The sequence below is a fragment of the Chelonia mydas genome, chromosome 1, assembly GCF_015237465.2.
Source record: "Chelonia mydas isolate rCheMyd1 chromosome 1, rCheMyd1.pri.v2, whole genome shotgun sequence".
In the NCBI taxonomy this organism is placed as follows: Eukaryota; Metazoa; Chordata; order Testudines; family Cheloniidae; genus Chelonia; species Chelonia mydas.
In genome coordinates, this window is record NC_057849.1 from 145,709,049 (window position 1) to 145,723,026 (window position 13,978).

General features: G+C 40.2%; 1 protein-coding gene and 1 long non-coding RNA gene across 9 annotated transcripts in view; one reads left to right on the top strand and one right to left on the bottom strand.

Annotated features, from left to right (window-relative positions):
• The window catches only part of DMD (dystrophin), a 1,912,888-nt gene that overhangs the window by 822,875 nt on the left and 1,076,035 nt on the right, over positions 1-13,978 (bottom strand). The window lies entirely within an intron of this gene.
• LOC122464048 lies at positions 5,007-9,746 on the top strand. The gene is made up of 3 exons (XR_006287892.1): positions 5,007-5,100; positions 8,535-8,627; positions 9,658-9,746. It is a non-coding gene; the product is annotated as an uncharacterized LOC122464048 (long non-coding RNA).

The following is a 13,978-nucleotide window of genomic DNA, read 5'->3' on the forward strand; positions in this document are numbered from 1 at the left end:
TGTGTTGCGGGTCCAGAGCTGTTATATGAGAAGCAAAAATCTGAAGTTTTGCCAAAATCTCTTAATCCTTTCAGACCCCACCTCCAGTGAAGTGGCATTTATATTGTTTTGATGACATTTTATCCATTGTGCTTTTTCAGTTCAAAATTATGAGTCAGACAGTGCTGGCATACGCACAATAATGGTGATGAGAGAAGTCAGACATTTTACAGAAGTTACTACCAAAGGGCCAAATTGAACTCAGCAGTTCACCCTGACTAAATGAAAACTGTGTGACAGCTTTAAGTTCTGGCCCAAAATGTATTGTCCTTATCCACATAATGAATTATATTTACTTTATAAAATGATGTTATTTATAGGCTTTTCTGCGATAGCTATCACCATAGGAGATGAACCCTTTACAAACATTAGTGAAGTAAGTATACTAGCATCCCTGGGAAGTATGAAAGTATTATTATTCCCATTTTGTAATGTAGAACTGAAGCACAGAGAGATTAAGGGACTTGCACAAGGTCAAACAGAAAATCTCTGGCAAAATCAGGAACAGAACTCACACCTCCTGAGTCACAGACCAATACTTTAACCACCCTTCTTCTCTAAATAAAAAAATATAAACACATGCTTTGCGACCTGGGAAGTGATTTGTTTCTGTGCTTAAACTTCAGCTGTTTTTCCTGTTCTACGTCTTTCTCTAAGCCCCTAGGCCACCAGACATTTTGACAAAATGAAATCAACCAGAAAGTGTCTCGGATCACTCTCAATATCCCTCCCTACTTTTAATAATTGTTATGCAAATTGAAATTAACTTTATTTTACATTTTAGCCCACGTATAATCATGCTTTGAGCCCTCTATTTTAGTTCCACTGTAATTTAAAATTGTTTCTTTCCCAGCATCTGTCCCTCAAGCTTTTGAATTAATTATATATATATTTTTGTTCTTTCCTCAAACTCCCAGTCAGACTGAAAACAAAGAGCACAGTGAACACGATACAAACCACACATTCATAGCTAAATTAAATCATCATTTGTGTGACTCCGCAGATAATTACAAGGAGAAACAAATTCTCCATTTCTCAGAATGTACCAGTGCAGAATTAGCTGGTGTTAGTAATAAAAAGAAAACCGACCACCAATGGTTTTCTATGGACCAAACTCTCCTGTTATTTTAGAATATATGTTGTCTTAAAGTAAATTAGCCAATCAGCTCTTTGAATAGTTGTGATAACAGCTATAAATTGCTAATCTATCATGCATGGGGCTCTTCAGTTCCTTTCTACAGCTGACCGCTTTAAGCACATTTCTCACCAGAGTAACTGACAGGAACACCTCTGCATAAGTAGTATGTGAAATGATATTACTATATATGATAAATGTTATCACTTACAAAGTTCTTACAGCGTGACTCATATCCTTCCCCCACACCACTTGTGTTCTATTTTCTTTAGATAGTTGTCCTTGTTTGTTTGTTTTGAATCAGAATCTATCATCAAATATGTGCAAAGTTGCTGCCATTTGTCTATTCAATTCAACATGTACAGCAATATTCCTTGCATAGAAGAATGAAGCTAATGCTTCTTTGTTATTCTCCTCACATCTACCTTATTGCTTGTTGGTTTCCCCCTTAATATCATCTCCCTTTCTCCCCCTCACCTCTTATAGTACAGCAATATTATAAGTCACTGACTAAATAACTATTATAGGATATAATAGATATATCCATCATCCTACTCCATTGGTGGATGAATCTCCCAATGGGAGACAGTTTGAAAATAGCTTTTGTAGGTATCTTAGTTACATCTTTTCATGTCAAATACAAACGCTAGCTATTAAGTAATGATTTGAAGTAAAATTGGGCAAATGGGATGAACTGATTAAAAATAAATTGGTTCACTTTCGGAATATCAGTGCATGTACTTACTGTAAGTCAGAGCCCACAATGCCTCAATTCTGCTGCATTCCCCCTCTTGCTTCTCAGACATAATTTTCTTATGCAAGCAGTAAGTAAAAGAACTTACATTTCAACATAACATTTCTGTTTATCTTTACAAAAAAAATTGATAAGTTAAAAAAGAAAGATGAAACAATAATTGTAATGCTTCAGATGTCTGACACATTATAACTCATTCAAATTTTACATATAAAAATCATAGACCTAGTTGGAAATTTTCTGTGGAAACTTTTTCTATGGAAAATGGTATCTCATGCCCTCATACTCCTCTATGGGCCAGGCTATTCAACCATACTATGTTTTCTGTGACGCATTGTGTCCATAGGCACCACTGCAGTTCAGCAAAAGTGGAGACCATTGTGCATCATGGGAGATGTAGATCAACCAGGGAGCCCAGCCCACAGGAGAATCTGGGGGCATGAGACACCCAAACTACAACTCCCAGGAAGCGCAGAGGCAGCATTTCTGAATTCAAAAATTTTGGGGGTAAGCTTTCAGGGTTTTTTCCCCCTCTGAAATGTTTAAATTTTCCACAGAATTTTTTTAGGAAAATTATTTTTTATTGTTGTCAGTGAACTTGTACACAGAAAACAAATTCATTTTTTGGCCATTTCTAATCATATTACCTTTTTTCAGTGACCAGCTAAACATGTACTAGGATTTCTGAGTTCACACCATATTCAAGCACAAACCTGCCAAAGGTACATATATTTAACACACAAAGAGTTAGCATCAAGTTGTACTGTAGGTACAGATCCTAAGGCAGGGGTCGACAACCTCTGGCACACGGCCCATCAGGGTAATCCGCTGGCAGGCCATGAGACATTTTGTTTATCTTGACCGTCCACAGGCACGGCCCATCGCAGCTCCCAGTGGCTGTGGTTCACTGTTCCCAGCCAATGGGAGCTGTGGGTAGCGGCACGGGCCACTGGGAGCTGCAGGGGCCATGCCTGCAGACAGGCAACATAAACAAAATGTCAACGCGGATTACCCGCATGGGCTGTGTGCTGAAGGTTGCTGACCCCTGTTCTAAGGAATAGGGAGTAAAAGAGCAAAACCAGCCTTTGCCTATAACTTCTTAGTCTGCAACACAGCTTCATGAGGTCAACCCTATCTTCTGTGTTTGTACAGTGCCTCACACAATGGAGTCCTGGTCCATAACTAGAGCTCTGAGGTGCTACTGTGATCAAATAATAATTATAATTACCACTGTCAGAATAATTAAAGACTTACTGTTTGTTTTCAGTCTTTGAAATGAGAATATTTCCAAGCAGATTTTTAAAAAAAGTAGACAGCTGCATCAAATCAATTTTTGTTTACTTCCTATGCTGGATCTATATTGACAGATGCTCTTCTACTTTCAACATTACACTGGCTCTGACTTATCATTTGCACCTACATAGTGAGCTCCTGTTTCTCATCTCAGCTGGTAAAAATATGCATTTGCTCAGCACAGTAACAAAATAAACTGCAGAGCATAGTAATTAATTGTTCTGCAAACTGTGAAATGATTAACAACATCCTTCCATAAATTAAACCTTATTTCATTTCCACAACTCTTACTTGCCCGACAAGAATATCAGCTGTGCCCACCAGGCTTTACATTATCATACCCATAACACTTATCAGCGTTTATTTACAAAAGACCCTCTTCACTGTGGGTCTCTCTCTGTCAAACATCTCAGGACTACTGTAAGTGTTATGATAAGATATGATCAGATTATTGCTTTTTGAATGTTTGGCTATCTCACCCCCCAAAAATCTACAATTATGTAAACTTCCAATCTTAAGCAAAATGTTAGCCCCTTGAAAATGCATTTCTTTCATTTACAGGAAGCTCTCCTTTTTTAATGATTATTTAATACTTTCAGCACTGATTACTTCACTTTTTTTTTTTCCTTTTTCTTTTGTCAAGATGAAGTATTAAAAACTTCATATTGACAAAAGAACATAAGCAATGTTCCTTCTCTTTCAATGTCAAAGCCATGTTCTACCACCTGTTTCACCGTTAACAGCATTTTTTCCTTTATTGTTCTGGTTAATAAGGACTCTCTTCGGTAACAGAGTAGAGCACAGAGCTTTTGCAAAAGCTAGTTCTTATTCAGATATCAAAATGATTCATTTTGCATGGCTGGCAGAGCTAGGATTTATCTTCGGCTAACAATTTAACCTATCCAAGACTTCCAGGACTTCTACAAAACATGAAGACTCTTTACCCCTAGATCCATATGTAAGCAAACATTTGCAGCCATTCACATACATGGGAGAGCTAGCATAAACTAGTGCTAACAGCACTAGAAACAATTACCTTCACAGATTTAAAGGGAAACACATGTTTTCACTTACTGACCGTCAGAGCTTCACCAATAGACATCGGATCGTGCAAATCTGACTAAGGACAGAATGCTTTTCTGTGCTTTCACTTGTCATCTATCACACAGAAACCCCCCCTGCAGGGCAAATTAAATATTACATGGCTTCTATTTTTATACCACATATGATTCACATACTTTTCTATGAACCTTGTATTTTTCTTTAATAAGGTTGCCAAGTGACTGGTCTTTTACTGGAAAGTCTGGTCGAAAAGGGGACCTGACAGCGTCTGGTCAAATCTACTGATCGGACACCCAAAGTCTGGTTACTGAAGGTGGGGGAGTCTGGGTCATCACCCTCACCAGTGCCTACTCAGCTGGGGCTGCCTCCTACCTGTGTCAGGTGGCTGCAGCTCCTGGCTCCAAAGGCAAGTCCCTCCTGACCTGGGGGAGAGAGGGGAAAAGCAGCGAGTGATGGAGGGAGTGGGGAAAGAGGAGAAAATGGGGGTTAGGGCCTTGGGGGAAGAGGCAGGGGCAGGGCTTCAGGGGAAAATGGTGGGGCAGGAGTGGGGCCTCGGGGGGGAGGGGGGCGAAGGGGAGGGGCAGGGACGGTTCCTGCACTCCTGCTGGTGTGTCCTGTTTTTAAATATTACAAAGTTGGCAACTCTATAAATTTTTATTCAGGTATTGCATAAGCTTCAACAGCTGTGATCAGATGCACAGGTCACTGTAAACACAGACGAAGGGCATCCATCTAAAGAGATGCCACCTTCAACGACTTTATGTACTCCCAGAGCTAGCTAAACTTCCAAAATAAAACAGCTTCCATACAGTTTGAGGTAAGTCTTGCTTCACTGAATTCACACTAGGTTTACAAGAACACACTACATAATCAAGTTCCTATGATCACTTGCATTTCTGCCAAGACCTCTGTTCATGGAACTAAATAAAAAGGGGTTAGTTTTTTTTTTCTTCAGTGGAAAAGTAATAAGAGAATATTTAATTGGCTCCTGAGCAACGTTTACAACATATAACCACATCTAGAAAATCTAATGTTGTAAGCACAGGGCAGAACCCAACCTACATTCTGTTGCAATCTTTTGCCCGTGTGCAAGCAGGCTACACCATAAAGCAATGGCTGCTCCACACGCTGCTCTGCCTTGCACAGGGCCTGCTCACCCAAGAGCAACCCAAGCCAGCTAGAAGTATTAAAAGGATGTATATTGGATATGAAATGAAGCATGACAGGGACAAAGGGAAGATACTGTGCATTAGATAAATGGGATATTACACAGCCATCTGGGAGTGTAACAGCTACTTCACACCCCAGGCCAGGAATAACTACCTTCACACAGTTATTTCTACTAAGCTTCTGGAGTTATAGGGTATGTCAATTGCCTAGACAACTAATACATCTCCCAGATATGGAAGATGGCATGTGCACATCCAGAGTTCCCACTTAATCCATTAGCTGTGCCAAACCCAGAAGTAGCTGTGACTGGCTGCCATAGGAGACACCAGGTTGGAAATGGTGAATAGGTGGAGAGCAAGAGACTTCCCTAAATCAGTGGGTCAGGTTGTCAGAGATTATTTTTATCTATCTAATCTATCTATCTATCTATCTTAATATTCATAACAAACAACAGTCACACCACTATCCAGATTTTGAAAATTAAAACTGAAGAGATACAAAGAACAGAAGCAGATGATTCAGGCATGAAATACTATAAACTGCTAAACACATACAATCCCAGATCTTAGAGCCCTCCTTTCCCACAAGAAGAAACTATATTTTCAAGGGGAAAAGGAGCTGTTCCACCTTCATAGGTATATCTCTGCCTTATCCCTGCCCCCTTCTCAGGCATCCTCACTTCTTGATCTGACACAAACTCCCCCAGATTACAACAGCAGGAACTATTGGAAGCTGGATGCTGGAGATGGGAAGAAGACCCAATATTGATTCCACTGGGTTGTAAGAGAGGACTGCTCCCTCACATCATTCCTGTCACCCAAATAACACCTCATTGTCTTTTGAACAGCCATCTATCCATCAGTTGTGGGAGATAAAAGGATCTAAAAGATGATATAAAATTAAAAAAAAAATCCACGATGACTGACAATTCTAAACTTTCCTATTCTCTTAGTCACCAATCTCTTCAGAAATAAAATGCACACATACTAATTGAAAAAAACAGGTCATCCTCTCATGTTTAAATAGTATACAATATATGACTTCTGAGACAGTCTAATCCTCTTTTCTGATTTAGGGGCAGCCATCCAAGGATAACAGCACATTTAACAGCATGAATGAGAAATAAAAAATATATTCATTACATGCAATCTAATTGCTCTAACAGCTGTAGGATGTCACCAATCTGATGGATTGGCAGAAGCCCCAGATTCAGTGTCTACTTGCCCCAAAGCCCTTCCCCCCCTCTACTAAAGAATTAGACCAACTGATAACTGCATAAATTTCCTCATGACATTCCTGGGTCCCCAGTGGTTGCAAGCTGAATGACTTAGCTCAACAGGCCCTGTGACAGGGACTTTTCTTTGGCTGGTTGGTAGGTTAGATTTTGCTACATATTATACAACTGTAAACTTTGTAAGATTTTTGCTTTTAAATTTGATCAAATCCTAGAAATGAAATTTGCAGGCAAAACAAACAAACAAACAAACAAACAAAAATAAAATTAAGAAAAGAACCTTCCCCAAAGGTAAAATTTTAAATTTAATGGTAGGCCCATACAAAAAATCTTTGATATTTGTCCCAAATCTGGGGCTAGTATGCAGTGTTACACCACCAAAAGTAAGTGGAGTGAACATTGCCCTCTGCTTGTAGCACCCTCTCTCAAGCCACCCACATCCCTCCCAAATAGATACGAAATACACATTGAGGGCCTCACACACCATTGCATTACTTCACTTTCACAATACTGTAGCTCCATTAAAATATCAATAGAATTATACATCAAAGAGCACAAGTAATTCAGTTGTTTATCAGACCTGACATATATTTATTATACCATATAAAACCTACATTAAAAGAACACTTAAGATAGCAAAGGTAAGCATACGAGTTAGGAAAAGCCAGAATGAAGGGTCCTGTGCCAGCTTAATTTGGCCACCTTGTGCATATGTATTTTGATACAATCTTCAATTATATGACCACATACCATTTTTCCACAGGATCCCTACCTGAATAAGGCAGGATAAATGCACAGGATAAATGGTCCTCAATTAATGAGCAGCTATTCAATACTTTGTTTTCTCCTTATTGCTCAATGTGTGGCCCAAGCCCTTAGTTACTTCACACTAAACACTGTTCAGCAGACAGAACTCATCATTACAGTATCTGAGTGCCCTATGAATATTAATGACTTTATTTTCACAATATCCATGTGAAGTATTGTGAGCAAACGATCTCTCTGCATAGGAAAGATAGGAAGTATGGCAAGAGACGACCCTGGCTTAACCAGGATATCTTCAATGATCTGGAAATCAAAAAAGAGTCCTACAAAAAGTGGAAACTAGGTCAGAATACAGAGGATGAATATAAACAAACAACAAAAGTATGTAGGGATACAATTAGAAAGGCCAAGGCACAAAATGAGATTAAACTAACTAGAGACATAAAGGGTAACAAGAAAACATTCTTCAAATATATTAGAAGCAAGAGGAAGACCAAGGACAAGGTAGGCCCATTACTCAATGCGGGGGAAAAAACAATAACAGAAAATGTGGAAATGGCAGAAGTGCTAAATTACTTTTGTTTCTGTTTTCAACAGAAAAGGTTAGTAGTGATTGGATGTCTAACGTAGTGAATGCCAGTGAAGATGCGGTAGGATCAGAGGCTAAAATAGGGAAAAAACAAGTTAAAAATTACTTAGACAAGTTAGATGTCTTCAAGTCACCAGGGCCTGATGAAATACATCCTAGAATATTAAGGAACTGACTGAGCCATTAGCGATTATCTTTGAAAAGTCATGGGCCAGCAGAAATTCCAGAGGACTGGGAAAGGGCAAATATAGTGCCAATCTATAAAAAGGGAAACAAAGATAACCTGGGGAATTACAGACCAGTCAGCTTAACTTCAGTACCCGGAAAGATAATGGAGGAAATAAGCAATCAATTTGCAAACACCTAGAAAATAATAAGGTGATAAGTAACAGTCAGCATGGATTTATCAAGAACAAATCATGTCAAACCAACCTAGCAGCTTTCTTTTCATGGGGTGCTGTGGAAAAAATAGTATATGATCATGTTGTTACAGACCTGGCTGAGTTCTCATAGTGGATAGTCACCAGTTTGCTGTGAATGGACCCAATCTTTGGATTCCACACCCTTCCAAGTCAGGGGGGTCTAGGTAAGTCAGATACTGTTTCTAGCTCTGGATATCTAAAGCAGATTCCCTGTCTGGCACCACTCTTTGTGGTATGGGACTCCATAATCCAGTTGTTTTAGGCCCAGAACCAGTGCTGAGCTCTCTCAAGCCTCCCCAGTTGCTTAGGCATGCTCCTCCAGAGTTCCACCCCTCCGTGGATGCTCTAGGTTATAGTTTACCTCCTTAGGGATCATGTAACATATAAGATAAGGAACACAGGCTTTGCACAGGAGTTTCTAAAATCACAGTAACTTATACTCAAGGCTTACAGATCTTTAAGCAAACCAACCAAAGCCTACATGCTCTCTCCCCTAAGACTACAAGGCTACTTGTAGGTCCTAGGCCACTCCGCGTGTCAACGGGGTAGGTCTATCCTGTCCTTCGTCCAGCAGTCCCTTCTGTTATCTGGCAATGGGTGGCAGTTGAGCAAGAGAGAGAGAGACTGGAGCACATCTCGCCCTTAAATAAGGTTTCTATTCACTCTGTCATGAGACTAACTGATCAGCTTCAGAACCCCAGACAGGTGGTTAGCTGGTTAGCTCCCCCTGGAGCACAAACTGGGCAAAACAGTTTCCTTTGGCTCCTATTGGTACCAAAATCATGGTTCTAGAACTGGATGCCTTTGATTGGAAGACAATCACAGCTGATGACTCTTGTATTAGCTTTTTGGGGAGGTGTCAGACATTGCAATAAGCTGCCTTTACTTTGTTCTTGACATCTCTAAGCAGTTACATTTACATACTGAACATGTAGATCCCATTCTTCAAAATGTTGCTTACAATCACAATTAAAGATCAAAATATGATACAGAAATATGCAGACATTAAAATTGTGTGTGATGTATTGATAAAGACTGTATCATAATGCAAAAGCACAAGTGGGCTGAATTAAGGCTGCACAGACAACCTTAAATATGGCATTTCCTAACTTATGACTGCTTGACTTTGCCACCTTAGCAGTGTTCTTTTAATGTATGTTTTGTGTGTAATTTCCTTTTTTTTTTTTTTTTAAGAAAACAAAGTGAAAGAACAGAAACTCCATCTTGTGGCATCATGCAGACACCCAGATGCGTCATCAGCAACATTGGAACCTGGTTGGAATCCATCACACACACCTCTGCCCCTTGGGCTGATGGAGCTATTGATAGTAGTCCTAGAATATCCTCATCTCTGTGGACCAGAACTATAGGGCAATGGCTGGCTAATGGCTTTCACAGATATTTGCGGACAGCAGAGGAATAGTGTGACTCAGGAATCTTGGACTGCATTCCAGGTTCTAATGAGCAGACTCTTCTGACATTCATCCAAGCTTGACTCCTTGTGCTCCATTCCCTCAAACCGGCTTCAGATCCAGTCCTGTCCATTCCCCACCCTGGCTCCTCATCACAGTCCCATTCTCCACTCCTCAGGCTTTTTATCCCAGTCCCAGTGCCCTTGCTCAACAATTCCTAGGCTCACCCATCTAGACTCCCTGCTCAGTCTCCTTCTCAGTCCCAGTTGCCTAGCCATTCACAATTCCTTCCACCCAGCCTCCAGCTCCTTAACCCCAGTCTCCTTGCCCAACCAATCCCCACATTCCACCACCTGGCTCCCCATCTGATCTCTCTCCCCTCCCCACTCTGGCCTCCAGTCACCCCACTCCTATGTTCCTTGTCCCCTCTGGCCTCCAATCTCCCTTCCCCAGATCCTTGTCAAATTTCAATTTTCTCTCTGCCCTGACTCCTTGTCCCAGTCTTTTTGCCAAGCCAGTCCCAGTTTTCTCCCTGCATGCCAGCTCCTCATCAGATCTATCTCCCCTTACTGGTTCTCAGCCCCAGTCTCACTGACCAGTGAATCCAAATCATTCCCCCAGCTCCTCATCCAATCTCAGCCTACCCTCAAACCTACTGGCTCTCAGTCACTCTCCTCCCCCGCTCCCTTCCCCTGCCTCCCCATCTCAGTCTCCTAGCCCAGCCAGTCACGATCTTTCCTTGGCTCTTAGTCTCCTTGCCCACTCAGTCCCAGACTCTATCCCTGGCTCCCAGTCTTCTTCCCCAGCCAGTCCCATATTTCCCCATCCCACCCTTGCAGCCTCCGCTCTTAGTCTTCCCCTCCCTGTAGGTCCAGCTTTTTTACCTTCTGTGTTTGAATCAGGCAGCTTCCAAAACCATACTATGTAGGCCAGTGGGGGAAGTGGAGGGTTATTGAGAGTACAGGAGAGACAGGCTCCCTGTTCTGAATTCAAATTCCATAACGTGGACTCTGTCAGCTTGCAGCAGCCCTCAGCTGCAGTTGCGAGGAAAGTCCTGCTCCGCCTCAAGCTGGAGAATGTTTAGTGCAGATGAAATATTTGGGGTAGTTAGCAGCGAAGCTCTATCAAGCTTCTACTGAGTACGTGCAAACTGTGATTTTTCAGAGGCATATAACTTGGCCAAATGTGGGCAGATTTTATGGGGATAGCAAAAGGCACATCCCTGATACATAAGCCATCCCTCTTCCAAATTTCCAGTCCCTACTTCACAGCATCAGCTTTTCAAAGAAAAGTTCATCAGGATGTTTTAAACTGGGCTAAACTATATATTTCCCTTTACCCTCATCCTCAGAAATGGTTGAACCATTTTGGTTGAAATAAATATAACAATAAAAATTAATAAATAAATAATAAAATCAACCTGAGACAGACATCTGGCATGGAAAATTTCAGCCCAAACAGTTCGAGTTTGGCAAAGTTATAAGCAACATATAGGGCCTTATAAGGGGAAGTGTTGGTCAACCTTACTAACAGGAGGCCCTATCATCCCCGCCTGTCATTTTGGCTGAACATGACAATGAGTTGGTTTATACTAGCACACACAGGCTGGGTTTTTCTTCTGTGAATGACAAATTAGGGAATAAATTGTTTTTAGAGGTGGCCCTGCTCTTGTACATTTTTCTATTCTATTTCATTTTAAAGATTTTGTTAACTGTACAGCATACTAAGAACCTTCAAAAAGGGATTTTTTTAAAATAGAAAAAAGAATATTCCCGAAATCCTGAATTAATGCTTTCATCCACTGTTGTATCCTGCTTTATACAATTCTGATGCTCTGAAATTATTTTTTTCTGATTGGTTAAAAAGAGTCCTTGCCTGTAGGAGACAATATAGATTCTCCTCCCTCTTTCACAAATGACCTGAAAGTCTGCCCCTGTCATATTTACGATTTTAAAATGAAGCATATCCTTACTGGCCAAGACAGAAATGAAAAGCAGGGAGAACAATTATCTAAGAGTAAGCAATATTTATACCTACTATAAATACTTTAAAAAGAGCCTTTAATTCCCTTCATATTGACAGTGCTAGAGTTTATATATGCTGTCACCTGACGAGCCAAATAAAAAAAATGGATTAGTTAACCAGAAGTCTCTTGCTACCTGCCAACACTTTAAACCTACTGTGTGTCTAGGCATTAATCTTATCCTTCAGAATAAAGACAAGGAAACCTTTTCTTTTTATTTACTTTTTGTAGATAACTAAAATTTTACTCTTCACACTAGCACGCTATTGATGCCTCTCTTGAGCCTTAAAACATTTGGCCCACTGTTTAAAATTCATGGAGTGCAGTGATGTCAACCCATGCTGGTAATCAGAGGACCTTCAATTAAGTACCTACAAGGCAACCAGTGGTAAACAAGAGAAAAGACTGTACAAGTCTGCCAATGAATTCTTTCATAGTCTGATTCTCAAAAGCAATTAGAATAATTTATTTTGGCCAGGTTTTAATGAATTTTCATTAAAATTTAAATTTAAAATGATCACAAGAATATCAAACTTGAGAAGTTGGACTTATTGTTTGTATAATAAATCACACTACAGATACAAACCACAAAGACTTACGCAAATTATTTGCCATCTTAAATTATATCTCATTGTTACCTCTGTTTGAATGCATTATCTGCTTCTTTTTCCCTCAGCACTCGTAGCTAACGACCCACCATTACCGGAATACCCTCTTTCTGCCTGGTTAGAATTAGTCAAATAATAATTGCCTGGCCCCCTCTGAGACTAACCCTCGTTTACTTAAGAGGTTTGCTCTAATAATTGAATGTGGCATGAATTTTAAAACAAAGCTCATTGGAGTTACTTCAATTTAAACCTATTATCATAGTTTATACAGAAGAGAAATAAGTGGACTTTTTTATCCCTGATTCCATTGTTTTCTAATGATTTATAGCAACATATTTTGAGGTTATAATAGCAAGTAACAGAATTCATTGAATGAAACATGCCAAATCATTAAACAGAATAATAAAGTGGTATGAAATATGCCGAGCTATAGCCATGGAAAGGAGATGAAGGCTTTGATGGTTGAGATAACACAGCAGAGCTATTGCAGAAGCAGCAGTTGAAATTGTAATGGACAGCTAAGAACACAGAAAAAGTGTATGAGGTTTCTCATTTTTGTGAACAATGAACGAGCTGTGGAAAAAATCACACCGCTGGGCATATCATCTCTGAAAAATTAAGTAACAGGGAGTACCTGTGATGAAGAGAAGCGCAACCATACTTGCTATTGATGCATATTTGTCACAGTCTTTCACCAGTTTCTCAGAGAGCTAGATAACAAGCTGTTAAGGCTTAAGTTTCCCCACTTGATCCCCACCACTCAGATACAGTTCTTTTCATGAAAAGCTATTCAAAACCAAAAAGAATAGCAAAAACAGTTCTCTAAATGTAGTGTTAAACAGTATGTCCCCATGAAGGAGACTGCAGCAAGAAATGCAAAATGTACCCACATTCATGTCACAAGAACACAGCACAGCTTCAAGCCAACCACTCCTTCCATCAGTTATCAAGTTGGAGCTGCTGAAAATGTAGAATTTTGTGCCTGAAATATTAAGTTTTATCTAAGAAAGTCTTTTGGAGTGACTCAGTGGCACAGTTGTATGAAACCATATGCTCAGAAAGCGAGGGCTGGAGATAAGCAGACAAATATCATTGCTGACATAGAAACCAATTGTTGAACCAATGCGTATATGAGTGTCACTGGACTTACTTTCAGTCATCAGGTTATAGTGACACAATCTGTAACCCTTCTCCCGTCACTGAAGGACTCACCTAATTTGAGAAAGAACATGCTATAGCTAATATCTTCAGCTGCTGTGAGAGCAATTCAGTCAATGTCTTGATCCTAAACTCACTGGATATGTCTATACTGCAATTGAACACCCTTGGGTGGCCTGTGTCAGCTGACTTGGGCTTGCAGAGCTCAGGCTATGGGGCAGTTTAATTGCAGTGTACATGTTCAGGCTCAGGCTGGAGCTTTAATCTGTATACCACAGTTAAACAGCCCTCTAGCCTGTGCCCCACAACCCCAA